General features: G+C 47.1%; 1 protein-coding gene across 1 annotated transcript in view; it reads right to left on the reverse strand.

The window, feature by feature from the left end:
- The window catches only part of USH2A (usherin), a 2,319,650-nt gene that overhangs the window by 1,469,163 nt on the left and 833,632 nt on the right, over positions 1-16,855 (reverse strand). The window lies entirely within an intron of this gene.

Consider the following 16,855-nt stretch of genomic DNA (forward strand, 5'->3'; position numbering starts at 1 on the left):
ATTTCTCCTTTGACCCTTACCGTTCGTGCATGTTTTTGCCAGCTGTATGTTTTCCCACCCCCCCCAAACCCGTAAGTGATCAACCTTGAAAATTCTAGTCCTCAGGGTTGCCTATTCTTGAGTCCATTGAGGAAGCCCCTAAATTGGTTTGTCCACGGGCACCTAATAGTCACAAGAGGATAGTCCTTTATGAAATTTCTTGCTAGTGGCTGCATCTTCATGGACTTTGAGGTGCATACTTACACTCAATGAAGCTGGCTATTGAATTGAGTCTTGCCAAAACTTTTTTGTTTAACAATTAGGTCCTCTTCAACCACCGTGCCATCTGCCTTACTGTAAGAACACCTTTTAGTCATAGCGCTTGGACGCCTCCGGGCAACTATTTGTGCTTTACAAAACGCATTTTCATTTCATTTCATTTCATTTCTTGTAAATTAAGTCCAGATCTGGGGTTCTTTGTTACTATGTTTACTATGTTATGTACATTTAAAACATTTGATAAAATTACAGCCAGAACTATTCCAATAATTGACTGAACACCAGAGTTTATAGAAAATGTTTCTGTCCTTTATTGGATGAAATTCAATCAGCCAAGGAGTCCAGAGATATGGACACAGCTCATTGACGACCTCTCTACCCCCGTCCCAGGGGAGAGTTGCCCGAGAAACCTCGGTAACTAGAAATGCAGATGGACGTTAATGGTGACTCTGCCAGGAGAGCACATGACCTCACCATTCCACCTTGAATTATTTTGTTCTCCCTTTGACCCTGCTGCTGTTGCAGCTTGCCTCTGAGCCTGATCATAAACTTGGGGGCCAGATTGAGATTGGTCTCCATTGAAGGAGGACCTCTGCCCTGAAACCTCTAGCAAGATATCCTCATCCGAATAGACCCAAACCACTGCCCTAAAAACATAGGGGCAGATTTATGTTGGGAATGCCCCACGTTTGCGTCACGCAACTGCGGCGTAAACGTGGCGCATCCCTACGACCCAATTACAACATGACGCATCTAGGCAGATGCGTCACGTTGTAAAGCCCTGCGCCACTTGTGGGCGTTCCGGCGCAGTGTGGGCGTTCCGGGGCAGGTGCGCCTCGCAAAAGTGGCTGAGTGAAATCTATAAGATTTCACTCAGTCACTTTCAGGGCAATCCTGCGTCAAAACCCTGCGCCTGCTTGAAGCAGACGTAGGTCTTGGCGCAGCATTGTAAAGATGAGGCACCCCCGAGCCTTGCTGGAGCTGCGTCGCGCTTGCGACGCAACTTCAGCAATGCGCCAACTTTACGGGACTGATGCGTCACGCATCTGTGTCGTTTTTGCCCCATGGTGCGCCGCATTGTAAATGCGGCGCACCATGGGTGGCGGAGCAGCGGCGCAAAATAACTGGAGCATCCCTGGGGATGCGCCAGTTATCCTAAATCTGCCCCATAGGGGGCAGGATTTCTTCTTCTATCCTGCAAATGCACTCTTCATACTTCAAGACACCACCCCCTTTCTTAGCAGTTTGCCAAGAACACTGTCAATTGTTTTTGCTTTGATCTGTAAAGTTAAGTGTTCACGTGCACTAGGGTCAAGAACCGTAAACATTACAACTCAAAATAAAGACTCTTCATTTTGGAGCAATGGGATGCAACAATGCTGAACCATTTCAGTGGTTCCAAAACAGCAATGCTCTGGTGTTTTGTTTTTCGTTACAGAATTGGCCCAATGTTTGTGAGCCTGTGCTGACTGTGAGCAGCATATAGTGTACATACTTAGGGGCATTGTGATTACTGCTATATAGTGTTATGCCATTCCGTACTTGTGTACCGTGTTGCTAGAGCTAGTTCTTCTCAGCCTATACATTGCTACCAAGGTCAAGTTGAAAGAAGCCTAGTGAGGCAAATGTTCTGTTGCAAATACAGGATCCAGAGCTCTGGATAGGTGGCCCCTTGCATTCTCCCTTGTGCATGCTTCCTGTATGCTGCACCTGTGCCTCTTACCTACTTTTCAATTAATACAGAGGGAATTCTTGAAAGTGCACAACCAAGTAAAGTCTTTCATATGCATAAAATATCTGTGTCTGATAAGTCAATGCTGCCGGCCTCTCAAAAACAATTAAATTCAATGTACATGCAGGTCATTGTTGCAATGAAAGTGTTTCAATAGATGTAGATAATTATTTAATCAAACACATAAAAGGTAATGAGATATGTGTGCAATACATTTAACTAATGGTAATCGCTTTGGTAGCATTCCAACCTATCACTCTTTTGCTCACCATGCCACCTCAAATTAGACCCATCCATATGCAAATCAATCTTGACCCTGCTCCAATAGGAACAGTTCAACCCAAACTGCCCACCCAGGTACCTTCTGAAACACAACACAAGTAACCCTGGAGTGGTTTCGTCCTGATTGGGGCGCTTCAGTCAGGTGTAGCTTGATTAAAGGGGCACAGTGAGCAAGATACCCATGTCTGGGCATACCTTTGGCGACGAAGGGTGTTACATCAAAAACAAAAAAGGTGATGGGAGGATGCTCTTCAGTCTGATGTAGTCAGAAAAGGGAACACATATTAATATATAAACGTGGATGAAGCATATTGCAGTTCGATCACAAAACTGCAAACATAAAAGACCTGTTTAATTTGTGTGAAAGACGCATTCATGCAATGAGGTTTACAAAATGACAAAAAAGGGACCTGAAAGGCGTGATCAATAATCATCTTACCCTATTCGTTTTCTGGGTTTGTTTAATATTTAAACTTATTTGATAAATTCGCGAAGTCTCTAAAAAGCGTGTCAGAATATCCCAAAATTCACAGATTTACTTTTTTATTTCAACATGTTTTATTAAATTTTTAAGACAAGAATACTTTAGCAATTCTGCAACAGGGTTTGCATGTTTCCATCCCCTCGCTTTTGCATACATAATTCTGTGCATTCCCGACCTGTCTTAACAGTCAAGAAGGAAAGGGAAAAAAAGAAAGGAGCATGAAAGCAAGGGGTGAAAGAAGAGATAGAGGAAAGGCACACAAGATTGACAGCTTATACAATACGTCTGACATTGGATGGGGCCATTAGGCCCCCTTTACATTCTTGCTAGGGTGGGGCTTCACATGGGTTGCAAATGGAGATATAACAAGAGTGAAATTGTAGTTACACTTCTGTTGTTGGTTGTAGTAATATGAGCTCTAACAATGAAAAAACATTTTCCATTTCACTTCCGGACCTCTATTGTTTTTTTTTACCTCTGCCGAGGTACCAAATGTCCACACTCCGTGTGAAAATTTGGTAATTCAGTGTAATGCTCCTTGCGAATTTCCCATGAGTTGCAACAACCAGTGACCACCATGTAAAAGGAGGTAATCTGGCTCTGGACAAGGACCTCTGTGCAGGTTGAATGCAACATGAGTTAAAAATGCATCCAGTGTGTCATCTGTGCACAGATTCATTTGTGGCAGATGAGGTCTAGTCTAAATTGGCTGTGGCGTGACACTCAGTGATGCGAAGGCCTTATAATTTAATTGTGCACTTTATGTTTAAAATGGCATGAAACTGTAACTTTGGTATGACACGCGGCAAAAGGTCTAGAATTGCTTTATTGTATATAAAGAACAGGCTCTGTTATTCAACGTTAAAGTAAGTTATACCCTAGAAAAATTCTCTAGAACATTTATGTGAGAATCAAAATTTTACGAGCCTCCCATTTAAATAATGACCTTGGAACTGCCTTGCTGAGCAGTCATATTTGCTCTGCCAACCAGTAGGTAGATCAAAGGCCTCAATGAAAAATATGCCCATTCCTGGAAAAAATCATTCTGCTGGTCGAGGATGGGATCACGGATGTGAATTCCAAGAAACTTGAGCATCAACCTCCTATTAATTGTGCAAGAAAATCTCCAAGTATGAATAGCATAATTCTGGCTTTTGTGTCCAAGAGTTGGCCACTTTGAAATTTTAGCGGAAAGGGGCATAGCCTGAATGGTTGTCGAGAGGCTAGGAGAGCTCTGATATTTTGAAAAGCCATCATTTTTATCTTTTCACCACATGCTGGATAGGATTTGGACAGTCAGTGGGCTGATTCCTTGAGCGTCAGATTAAAGTGGAGAGATTATTTTGCACCTCTATATTAGCTGGGTTTTCCACTAATTACAGAATCCTTCCTTTAACAGGTAGGATTAGCTAAGAAAGACACTTGGAAAAAAGGAAGAAGGCTCAACATTGATTTAGACAACACCCTTGTCAGGTGGATTGGCCATGCACCTACTCCTGTATTCTCCTGGACTTTCTGCAGGGCTGAGTACTCGTTCCCTAATTCTAACACAGGCCTAGTGAGAGAGTGACTTGTTGTAGCACCTTTGGACTCTAGTTGTGACTGGACCTGCTTTAGTGCCTTGTAGTAGTAAGCACTGTGAGTCAGTCACCATGCAAGAAGTAGAAAGCCTGAGTTTCTGGGGCGTGCAAGGACTGGAAAGGGGCGACCACTCGGTCCCCCCGAACGTATGGTTGGGTGCCCCGATCCCCCCGGGAAACCATTTTGGGCGGGAGGCGTGTCTCGGCTGGTATGCCCGAAGTGGCGTAGCCGGGGCGCGCCTTTTCCCGCCCAAGAGGGGTTGTCCTAGACACCTACACCGTTGGACACGCCCCGTAGGCGGTTGGAGGAGGGTCCACGCCCTCCCGAGGAAGAATAAAAGGAGCAACAATCCAAGGACGCATCCTCTTGTTCCTGTGCTTGGAAGCTGCACCTCCTCGTTGCACGTGAGCCCGAGACGGAACAAGGAGCCAATTTTGAGAACTTGTAATTTTTGTGTTTCTCCTTTCAGTGATTCCGAAGCTTTGGATCCAGGACCTCGAGTCGAATATCCGTGAACGATGCCTGGCAAGAAGGTCGGAAAGAAGGTTGGGACCGAACAAATGCTTCGCATGCTGGTGAAGGACATGGCGAACATGAAGAAGCAGATGGCGGCAATGAATGGTACGGGTAGACCGAAGAAAGTCATCGGACCAGCATTGCCGGGAGTAGTCCCTGCCGGGAGAGGTAAAAGGGCCAGGAATAGGGCGGCAGGAGGGGAGGCCCCGGTTCCCGAGTCACCTCCGGCGAGCCCGGTCAGTCCGGTGGAGGCCCCAGTTCCGATCCTGAACGCGGGACAGCCGATCCCTGTGGTAGTTACACCTCTTAATGAGGGGGATATGCCTCCCGAGCTGGCCGCCCAGTTGGCGGCGTGGTTAGGCAAGAACAACGAGGGTGCTGTGGCACCGGGAGACACTGCCGAGGAGGCCAGGTTAATAATGAAGCAGTTGCGGCAATCGAGAGATGCTGCGAAGGCACCTTGTCCTCTTGTTTCCCCGCAGGTTCCCTCGGAAAAACCGGCGTCGAGCGTTGGAACAGCAGCGACAACAGATCCAGCTACTGGTTCGGGTAAGCAGCCGTTGCCAATGGCGGGGGAGGGATCGTTACCCTCAAGGAGGGAAAAGGTGGTCCAACATATCCCGATGGATGTGAAAGAAAGGATTTGGGCGGATAAATATGTGAACATGTTTTCACTGTTGACCGATCACTATGAGATAGAGCACGTTAAAAATCAGAAGGAGTTGTTGCATCCGAGTGTATGGCGTGCCAAAATGGCGGGTTTCAGAGTAGATGAAACGATCGCTAATTGGGCCAGGGCGTTTGGAATGTTCACTGCAATCATGGGGGAACGTAGGCCTGAAGTGTTGTCGGAATTAGCCTGTTACCAGACACGTATTATGGAATTTTATGAAACGTATGAAGGCAATCAATGGATGGGTTATGATAACAAATTTCGTAAGGCCAAGGAGCACGACTCATCCCTGACGTGGGATTGTTTCGACTACATTTCCTGGCAGAAGCAGGTTATGCCGAACACGACGAAGTCGTCTTCTCTTGGCGGGAATGGGGCGGAGCCTTCCCGCCATTATTTGGCGGCGCCCTTTCGGGCGGGCGCCAACGGTGATCAGCACACAAAGAATAATGGGAACTCGGGTAGAAAAGGGGTCTGTTGGAGCTTTAACAGAGGCAAGTGCACTAGGCCACAAGGGACATGCAAGTTCGGGCATGAGTGTGCAGGGTGAGGGCAGTCTTCACACCCCGAGAGTTCGTGCAGAGCCAAGAATGGTGATACAGGAGGTAGAGGAGGGGCCAAACAGGTCTAATATCGACCGAGGGGCACCGTTACCTACTCCCGTTGACATCATGGCATTGATCCCTTGGCTGAACGAATACCCTGATCATGTCTCCGCCGGGGTGTTGCGAGACGGTTTCTCATATGGTTTCCACATCCCGGCGGGGGATTTTCGGGGGGAAGCACAGTGTAAAAACCAACTATTGGTTCAACAAAATACGGCGGTGGTACAGGCAAAGATTGCAAAAGAGGTGGCCCGAGGTCGGGTTGCGGGACCATATGGGAACCCGCCAGTTGTTAACTTTGTTTGTTCACCGTTGGGAGTGGTCCCCAAGAAGGACCCTGGTGAGTTTCGGTTAATCCATAATTTGTCCGCTCCTAGGGGTCTTTCGGTGAACGATGCGATTGACCCGGGAGTTTGTTCGGTGCGGTATGCATCCTTTGATGAGGCCGTCGCCATGTTGAATCGCCTGGGGCCCGGAGCGCTGATGGCTAAATCAGATATCGAGTCAGCGTTCCGGTTGCTCCCGGTACACCCACAGGATCAGTGTCTCTTAGGTTTTGTGTTTCAAGGACGCTACTACATGGATAAATGTATGCCGATGGGTTGCTCCATCTCTTGTGCGTATTTTGAGAAGTTCAGTACTTTTTTGCAATGGGCGTTCACCAGAGCCACGGGCTTCACGCAGGTTATGCATTACCTTGATGATTTTCTGTTTCTGGGGGCAGCCGGGGACACGGAATGTGCACAGGCTTTGAGGGAATTCTGTAATCTCATGAAAAGATTTGGCGTGCCACTGGCACCAGGCAAGACAGTGGGGCCATCTACTTCACTCGAGTTTCTGGGAATTGAGCTCGATTCTGTAGAAGGGTGCTTCCGTTTGCCCAAGGAGAAGGTAATGAAATTTAAGGCCTCGCTTGAAAGGTGCCTCGGCAAGAGAAAAGTAACTCTCCATCAGTTGCAACAAGCTGTGGGTCAGCTTAACTTTGCCCTTAGAGTGATACCGATGGCTCGCCCCTTTTCCCGCTCTATCGCACAAGCCATGGTTGGCCTCAAGGAAGGGCACCACCGCACAAGACTGTCAGCAGAGGTTCGCCAGGATATGCGCATATAGCTGGCATTTCTGGCGGATTTCAACGGTCGCGTCGTGTGGAACAAACCGCCAGCTTCCTCCGAGGAGCTGGGGTTGTGGACCGACTCGGCAGGGAGTGTGGGTTTTGGCGCCATCTTTGGTAATCAATGGTCGGCACGAACATGGCCGGCGTGGTGGCACGATAGTGGGCTCTCAGGTAACATTGGGTTTCTTGAGCTGTTCCCCATTTTTGTGGCCTTGAAAACATGGCCAGAGGGGTTTCGTGATCGCTCTGTGGTGTTCTGGTCTGATAATATGACCGTTGTTGAATGTATCAATAATCAGGCAGCACGCTGCAAATGGATTTTGAGATTGCTGAAAGAAATTGTCCTGCTATGTATGAGACTAAACGTCCACTTTAGGGCAAGACACGTGCCGGGGGTACTGAACCAGGCAGCTGATGCACTCTCTCGTTCCCATATGCAGGCCTTCCGGGGTTTTCTGCCCTCAGCGGACTTGGTGGCGGCACCATTTCCCGAAGCTCTCTGGTCTCTCGGTGCCCCGGATTACAAAACCTCGTGGGAGAGAGTCTAGCACCCAGGACAAGGAAGGCCTATTGGTCATTTTTGGGTTCAGCTAGGAGGGAGCATTGGGGGCAGGAGGAGTATGTCCTGAAATTTCTGGTATCACTACATCAGGCAGGCCGATCACTGGCAACAGCCAATAGGCACAGGGCCGCCATTGCCTTCATGGCGCAGGCTCATGGCATCCAGGACCCCACATCGTCCTTTCTCGTAAGGAAGGCACTGCGTGGGTGGCAACGCCTTGAGGGTCGTAAAGTGGATGAGAGGCACCCGATAGGTCTAGCAAGGTTGTCCCTGTTAATGTCCGTACTCCCTGCGACATGTTCATCTCAATCAGAGACGGTGCTGTTCCGGGCCGCTTTCGCATTAGCATTCCATGGGGCTATGCGGGTAAGCGAGCTGGTAGCGAGGAATAAGCAGGATACGGGGGGAGGTCTGTGTCGAGAACACATTCAAATTAAAGGGGAGACGATGGTAGTCTCAATAGCCAGGTCCAAGACCGATCAGGGAGCGATCGGGGACAGTGTGGTAGTACAGCGGATTCCGTGGTCTCCCATGTGCCCGGTAAAATGCGTGGAGGAGTATTTAGCGCAGAGGGCGGCATCATGGGGGGGAAGCTTGCTGAGGCACACCGACGCCACCCCACTGACTAGGTTTCAGTTTCAGCGGGTGTTAACAATGGCAATCGCTGCAGCGGGCTTGAACCCGAGCGATTTTGGGACCCATTCCTTCCGGATAGGGGCTGCTACAGAGGCTACAGCCAGGGGTCTGAGTGTTGAAAAGGTGAAACAGTTGGGGCGTTGGTCCTCGAATTGTTATAAAAGGTATGTGCGGTTGCACATGTTGTGAAGCTAATGTCATGCACTCACGCTTCTTGTTTTCTGTTTGGTTTACAGTTTCGCGAGCAGGCTTTGCGGGGCGGACTGTGCAGTTGACCCGACACCTGGGGACCAGCGGTCAAAGATCACCGGCTGAGGGAAGAGTGGTGTGGGTCGTTGGCCACTCATACGTGAGGCGCGCCGCAGACGTATTCAAAGCAGGTGACATGATTCACGTGGCTGGGGAATACGGGTACAGGGTGACCTTCCATGGAAGGGGCGGGCTCTGTATTGACCAGTTTCAAAGTTTTATGGAGGGACTGTTAGGGCGGAAGAGGTCACCGCCATCTGTAATCATAGTGCATCTTGGGGGCAATGATTTGGTGACCATTGGTCGACGAGTACTTCTCGAGTTAATTTTATCCGCAGTAAGTTGGGTGGCGAGAAGGGTTCCGGGGTGCACGATTGCATGGTCACACATGATTCCTCGGAAGGTGTGGCGGGGGGCCCTCTCTGTGTCAGCCTTGAATCAGTCGGTAAAGAAGGTTAATAACAAACTGGGTAGGTTGTTTCGTACAGGAAAATTGCATTGTATTCCACATGGATGTATCCGGGGGGACCATATGTATCTGGAGGATGGGGTCCATTTGTCCCGGGAGGGAAATGTCTTACTCATAGGAGACTTCATAGCTTGGTTAAAGAGTTTGTGTAGCCATGACCTTTAGTAGGAGTTTTGTGGGGGGTCCGGATAGCCGGTCAACTATCCGGCCTGTGGCGGTAAGGTCATGATCGGTGAGCAGTAATTGGTAGATCCCTAGAGGTGGGGCGCCACCCACTATGGATGGGAGTGCCCGGGGGGAGGCGGCCATTGGCCCCTTACACGGGGAGGCGGTACCCTCTAAGGATGGGGCCGCCGAAAGGGAAGGCGGTCATAGGCCCCTCCCTGGGGAGGAGGGGCTACGGGCCCCTCCTGGGAATTTCCCGGGGCCAGGACATCCGCGACGGCGGATGTGGTAAGCAGTGTGGGGTGGGAGGGGGGTCTACGCTACCTTCTAGACACCTCACACGAGTCCTCGGACGGCCACCAAGATGGCGTCGAGTAAATATGGGGCCCCCGCTAAGACAAGGGAAATTGGAAGTTGGCACAGAGGTACAGTCCTCTGTGCGCCCGCCCCTCACAAGTAAGGGGGGGAGTTCTGGTATTAGGGATCTGACACCGGTTACGACCTTGCCGTTGGCCCGTAATGTTAGGATGCACAATTTGAATTTTGAGAAATGCATTTACAGGATGTTTTAGAATCGGCTAGGAGAATCTTTGTATTAGAGATATGTTAAGGTCAGCCAATAAACATCGTAATGTGTAAATGAAATTGTACATGATATGAAACTGTTATTTTAATGTTTTAATTTTATTTCATATTTTTAATAAATACGGCCGGGAGGGTAACTCCCTCCCGCCTTCCAAAAGTTCAAGAACCGTTTCCGTCTTCCCATTCTTGGGGATTGTGTTGGGAGGGGGTGACGGGTATCCCGGCCATATGGAAAGGGGCGACCACTCGGTCCCCCCGAACGTATGGTTGGGTGCCCCGATCCCCCCGGGGAAACCATTTTGGGCGGGAGGCGTGTCTCGGCTGGTATGCCCGAAGTGGCGTAGCCGGGGCGTGCCTTTTCCCGCCCAAGAGGGGTTGTCCTAGACACCTACACCGTTGGACACGCCCCGTAGGCGGTTGGAGGAGGGTCCACGCCCTCCCGAGGAAGAATAAAAGGAGCAACAATCCAAGGAAGCATCCTCTTGTTCCTGTGCTTGGAAGCTGCACCTCCTCGTTGCACGTGAGCCCGAGACGGAACAAGGAGCCAATTTTGACCCACCCACCAGCCCCTGATGGCAGCGATTTGTATTGCAATAAAGTTGATTAACGAGGATATTATCTCTTTTTCAGGTTGTTTCTAATAAAGTTGGGATTGTTTGATGTGACAATAAAATGGTTGCTTTTTTTTAGGCGAAGTATCGCAGCTGAGTTGAAAGAGGTGTTATTGCATAGTTAGAAGTTTATACTTTGAAATGCCCAGTATAACTGTTTATTCCGTCCTCATTAGGTTAAAAAATGTCGTATTTATTTTTGGTCGGGCGGTAAGGTCATGATCGGTGAGCAGTAATTGGTAGATCCCTAGAGGTGGGGCGCCACCCATTATGGATGGGAGCGCCCGGGGAGAGGCGGCCATTGGCCCCTCACATGGGGAGGCGGTACCCTCTAAGGATGGGGCCGCCGAAAGGGAAGGCGGTCATAGGCCCCTCCCTGGGGAGGAGGGGCTACGGGCCCCTCCTGGGAATTTCCCGGGGCCAGGACATCCGCGACGGCGGATGTGGTAAGCAGTGTGGGGTGGGAGGGGGGTCTACGCTACCTTCTAGACACCTCACACGAGTCCTCGGACGGCCACCAAGATGGCGTCGAGTAAATATGGGGCCCCCGCTAAGACAAGGGAAATTGGAAGTTGGCACAGAGGTACAGTCCTCTGTGCGCCCGCCCCTCACAAGTAAGGGGGGGAGTTCTGGTATTAGGGATCTGACACCGGTTACGACCTTGCCGTTGGCCCGTAATGTTAGGATGTACAATTTGAATTTTGAGAAATGCATTTACAGGATGTTTTAGAATCGGCTAGGAGAATCTTTGTATTAGAGATATGTTAAGGTCAGCCAATAAACATCGTAATGTGTAAATGAAATTGTACATGATATGAAACTGTTATTTTAATGTTTTAATTTTGTTTCATATTTTTAATAAATACGGCCGGGAGGGTAACTCCCTCCCGCCTTCCAAAAGTTCAAGAACCGTTTCCGTCTTCCCATTCTTGGGGATTGTGTTGGGAGGGGGTGACGGGTATCCCGGCCATAAGAGTCTGGTCTCACATAGAGGACATTGTGGCGCTACTGTTGAGCTGAAACATACTAAATCAAAAGATCACCAGGGCTGAGCAGGATGTCAGGCCCAGAGCCCATATAGTGAAAATGCTGTTGCTACGAAAAGGAAGCATTGATGCACAGAGAAAGTTTGAAGAAGTCCTTCACAATCCAGAGCTAAGGGGTAGCAGCACCGCTTCCACTAGAAGCAAACAATCTTTGTTCCTGGTTCATTGAGATCCAGGCTATCCCGCTCTGATGGAACAGAAACTTCTGATTGAATAAAAATTCAGGCCTTTGGGGACCAAGAAAATGTTTTTCTAAATTCATGCTTGTTGGCAACTTTGCATTGTTCAGTGAGAGTGCCCATGGGCTGTAGGGAGCATCTGGAGTTGAAAAACCCTCGGTATGACCGTGCACAATTGGGATATGGCCTTTAAGAGTTGGCCAACACCAAGAAATTCTTAACATGCCTGTACACTGGACTGTTTGATGCCTGCGAAATGGGCACAACCCCTTATTCTCCTTGATAATCTGCTTTGCAGCATGAGGTGTTGCAAGGGGGAGACCCAGGAGATTGTTCTCCATCATAACCCTTACAACTTGGTCCTTGGCATATACCAGCTCCTGTTTCTAACCATGAACACACCAACAAGTGAGACAGCATGCAGAAAAGTCAGGGACCAAAAGGAAGATCATAATGAGGCACTGACAAAAGCATGATCGGATGAGGAAGGCAAAGTGGTTGGCGTTTCATAGGTTGTGTACCCCCACCCAAAACAAACCACTAGGGCACATTTTACGTTTGAATAGTTACGTTAATTTATTGAAAACTGAACAAAACGTGTAGTTGTTTACAAATCAGAACCATGAGTAAAGTGTCCTAGTTGCAAGGCAACTTTAAACAAAAGAGATCACAGGCTATATATAGCTTACAATTTCCAGGGCCAAGTTGAGACTGGTCTAATGGTCTTCCTTCTAGGGTGAAACCACTTGGTAATGTTTGTCAGATTTTAGGTCTTGCCATTTCTTTATGCTGTACTTCGAGACTGTAGGTTAACTTTATTGGGTCTGGCAGGAAGTTTTCTCCGTGCATAGAATTGAACTTCAGGTTAATGTTTAAGTCCAAAAGGCTCTTCTTGTTGTTGGACAATAACCAAAATTGGTGCCACAGTAAATGTTTTGTTTAGCTCTTCAAACGTTGATTGGGTTTCTTCTGACCAGATATATTGTTGCATTTTCTAAGTTAACTACGTTAAAGGTATAAATGTATGTAAAGGTTAGTTATGTATTTTCTATAAGAATGCATAAATCAAAGAATGAATGCAAGTCTTTTAGATTCTTGGGAGTAGTCAGCTGAAAATGATCTTGTGCATTTTGAAGAAAGATAGTAATTTCTTCCTTAGTAATGGCATATCCTAGATAATCTACTTGTTGATGAAAAGAGCTTTCCTCAAGATTAGCATACTATGTATTTCTCATAGTCACATCAAAACATGTCTGACATGATCAAGATATTCATCAAATGTATGTCACTAAATGAAGATTGCATTGGAATTTGCAACTTAAAACTTGCCAATTAAACATTGAAGGAACTAATTGATGAATTGTCGAAAATTACAAGGAGCATTGCAGAGTCCAGAAGGCATGGCTCCATATTGAAAGTGTCCAAAAAATATCAAATGATGTCTTCCACATGTCTCTGGGTCTCTTAATGCAACATAGGTGCCTCAAAAATCCAGTGAAGTATACCAGGTAACTTTTCCTACTTATTTCAAAAGTTAAATTTGATATGACAATAACAAAAAACAAATTAGACCGGTGAATATATTTTCATTGGGGTAGCATCTCATGACTTGGAGTACTCAACCGAAGTGCCCCTCTCTAGGACATGCTTTGAATGATCATGATTTAGGTCTGGTATAAAACGGTCCAAAATCCACAATATTAACATAAGGCTTCCAACATAGGTCTGTGAAAATATAATCTTGTAATCCGAGTGCTTTAAAAGGGAGGTCACTTTCCTGTTAATTTTGAATTGCCCTTTATACCCCAATTAGCTTGCTAAGTTTCCTTACTCTAGTAAGCATAAAGGCCATTTCATTTGAGGTTGTACATTTACACATTTCCTGCATCTCTTAACAAATTGTAATCTTGCTGTCGATATCAGAAACTAGAACCATGATTTTGAGAAATTAGTGAATTCAGCAGCATGTATTTCATTTTCACAGACGTCCCACATTTTCTCCAAGAGAAGATCCTGCTACCTCCTGATTGGTTAAGTTTTGTTGAAATTAACATGTTTCTGTCATGTGTTTAAACTCCATTGAATTGTATGAGGGAAAATGTATTAAAACTTTCAAATGTGTATGCATTTCAGCAGTACATGCTCCAAATGGCCATTTTGAATGAGTGTTCTGGTCCATTGCAATGATGATTGTCTCTTGATCATTTACTGTGCTGCTTGCTATTTTTGCATTAAACGCACGTTGGACTTTTGGCTTCTGGATGTGTTGTGTTTTACTTTGACATGTCTCTCAATCTTCTTTGGTCAATGGACTTTGAATATTGCTGCTACAGTTTTCATAAGTTTGGAAATATTTTCCTCTGTTTCAGTGGCGGCTGGTGACATTTGAAAGTAGTGGGGCGTAAAAGTTTGATCTGAGTGCTCGGTGGCGAGTGAGCCTAGCAAGTGAGTCTGACTGCTATAAGGTGGGTTTGTGGGGTCCTTCTCACCATTTCTGTAATCACACTGACTATCCCCAGAGCTCAACTAACCCAACCAATACATACCTTCACACTACAGGCATACCAACACAGGCCCAAGTGATGGAGGAAGGCCACAATTCCCAGCGCCCAACTGGGCGTTGACCAAGCAAAACACAAGAAAATGAAGCACATTACAGTATCCACTGACCACACTTACTGAGGGATCCACCTGCTGGCGGGTCTCTGCAGTAGGAAGACCCATAAAGAACCCCTAATGACTGGCACATGACCAACTGAACACATTTACATGGGTGTTGGATGAGGTCGCATGACACGCTACCCTATGAAGCTTCAATCTTATAGATTCCAACAACAACCTGCAGATAACGTTGTACATAATGCACTCCGTACCCATTGATTGCAGCTGCCGTGGGAGATGCTGTGCTGTGTAATGTCTAAAGTTACATGGAATGCACGTGTATGCACACGTCCACTTTCTGCGTGGTTTGCATGAGGCAACTCCACTTCAAAGTCTTTCCTCTTTATAATTGTTTATAACTGTGAAAGTCTTTTTTTTCATTAGGATGACCACGTCATGCAGAGGGGTACAAAAAACGCTTTTATTGCTCCTAACTAGCATCCCTGGCAGCGTGCCTTTAGTAAAAGTGGGTGGCGAATTACAAGCACCTTGCTCTGGAACAAATGACGCACTATTTACACAGACATGTCTTTTTAAGAAACTGAAGAGTTTATTTTCCTGCTTTTCCGAGGTTGGGTCCAAAGACTGCCTGAAACTGACGTCTGAATGACATAGAAATCAGGTGGCAGGGCTCCCGATCTTCCATGCTACCACTTTTGCTTCAATAACCGCCTCCCTATCTCTCTGACCATCTTAACTCAATTAATGACGGTGATTGACGCGCTAAAATGTTTAGTTTAGTGCGTGCTGATATAAACCAATTTCAGTTTTCTGGTGTGAGGAGCGCGGTGAAAGGCAACCAAACAATATTTCTTGACCCAAGACATGCGCTACTAAAACAGTGCCTTAATTTCCCTCCTTCTATTTGTTGACGTTCCAATAATGCGAGATAGGCAGGGGAATAAAGGCACACACAAACTGACCAGTTCTTCATACACTCAGCCCTAGTTCAAAGCAGGTTAGATAATCGCAAACCCCTGTTCATAAACGGTAAAACGGATCCGATTTTACAAATATAAATAAGTTAAGTAAACTTAACTTGTTACCGTCCAGCAGAGACTTCGTCCCGATTCCCGCCGTCCTCACTTTCAAGTCCTGCAGGCAGCACCAGCACGTCATCAGAAAGGCGGTGCAGCAGGCAGCCTCCCTCTCCACTGCCGCGTATTTCATTGGTGCGGCCGGCTGCCCCAGGTACGTCATTTTCTCTCTGTATGCTGCTGCTGCAGCATACAGAGAGAACAGGGAGAGTTACTCGAGGGCAGGGGGGAGTGGCTTGGGGGAGTGGCTTTCTCACTGTTGGTAATACTGTCTGTTTGGGCGGCCTCAGGCTGCCCATACAGTCAGTATTAACAACAATGGGCAAGCCACTCCCCCAAGCCACTCCCCCTGCCCTCGAGTAACTCTAACCAGGAAGTTCTGCTTTCTCGGCGTGCGAGAAGGCAGAAACAATGGTAGTTATATAATATGATAACTACCATTGTTCTGCCTTCTGGCACGGCGAGAAAGCAGGGGGGGCGGCGCCCAAACGCCCCCATGCAAGAACCGCCACTGCTCTGTTTTCTCTAAATTTTTCTGGAGAAACTGGAAGTAACAGGTAGTAACAGGAAAAGTGGATTAAGAGTTAGGTGGAATAAGAGTTAGGTGGGAAAAGATCAAAAATACTGGAACATGAGGATGATGAAGTGAAGAATCCCTGGAATGCTGGAGCAAGGAAATGATGACAAGTGGAGATGCTTCTGGACTGGCTCATACAGAAACAGTTGAAAATCGAACAAAGGGTAAAGCTGTCTTTTGTACTGTTAGTACTCTGTGTCTTTTACAAGGAGACCCTGTTGTTTTTTCTCACGCAAAACTGTCACAATCAATCTCAACCCTCATCATTCCATCATACCTAAAAAGCATTTTGGAATCCCTACATTTTGCAATTCAGGATTTGAGTTAGGTGTGCCTGATATATGTTCATTACACTAGTTTTCACCAATTTGTATGCAGGTTTCCTCAGGGCCGGTTCTAGGATTTTGGGGGACCTCGGGCGAAGGGGAATGTGCGAAGTCCCTCTAATTCACATAAGTGACACCTTCAGGGCCCCGGAAGCTGCATTGTGCAGACTGTTGAGCAAAAGAGGAGGAAAGACACTGCTCTCTTGCACATGTGCAGTGGAGCCAGAGGGTACTAACAAGAAGTTGGCAAATTCTTTCTACCTGCACCATTAGATTTTTACGTTTTATAGCATCTTTTTGGATGTTGTCTCTTAGGAATGTCATAATCGGGAATGCTTGCAACCGCTGCTCACACAGAATCAAAGTACTGACAGTAACAGTGGCATGTGCAAACTAGGGGATGATTAGTAAAATCTAGTGATGGTGTCGCATCCCTTGGTCCCGGTATATAATTTCACTCAAAGCAATCTGTTATGGTGCCTAGGGAGGGCGTTGTCATCCACAACC

This window comes from Lissotriton vulgaris, chromosome 6 (genome assembly GCF_964263255.1).
Source record: "Lissotriton vulgaris chromosome 6, aLisVul1.2, whole genome shotgun sequence".
Taxonomy (NCBI): domain Eukaryota; kingdom Metazoa; phylum Chordata; class Amphibia; order Caudata; family Salamandridae; genus Lissotriton; species Lissotriton vulgaris.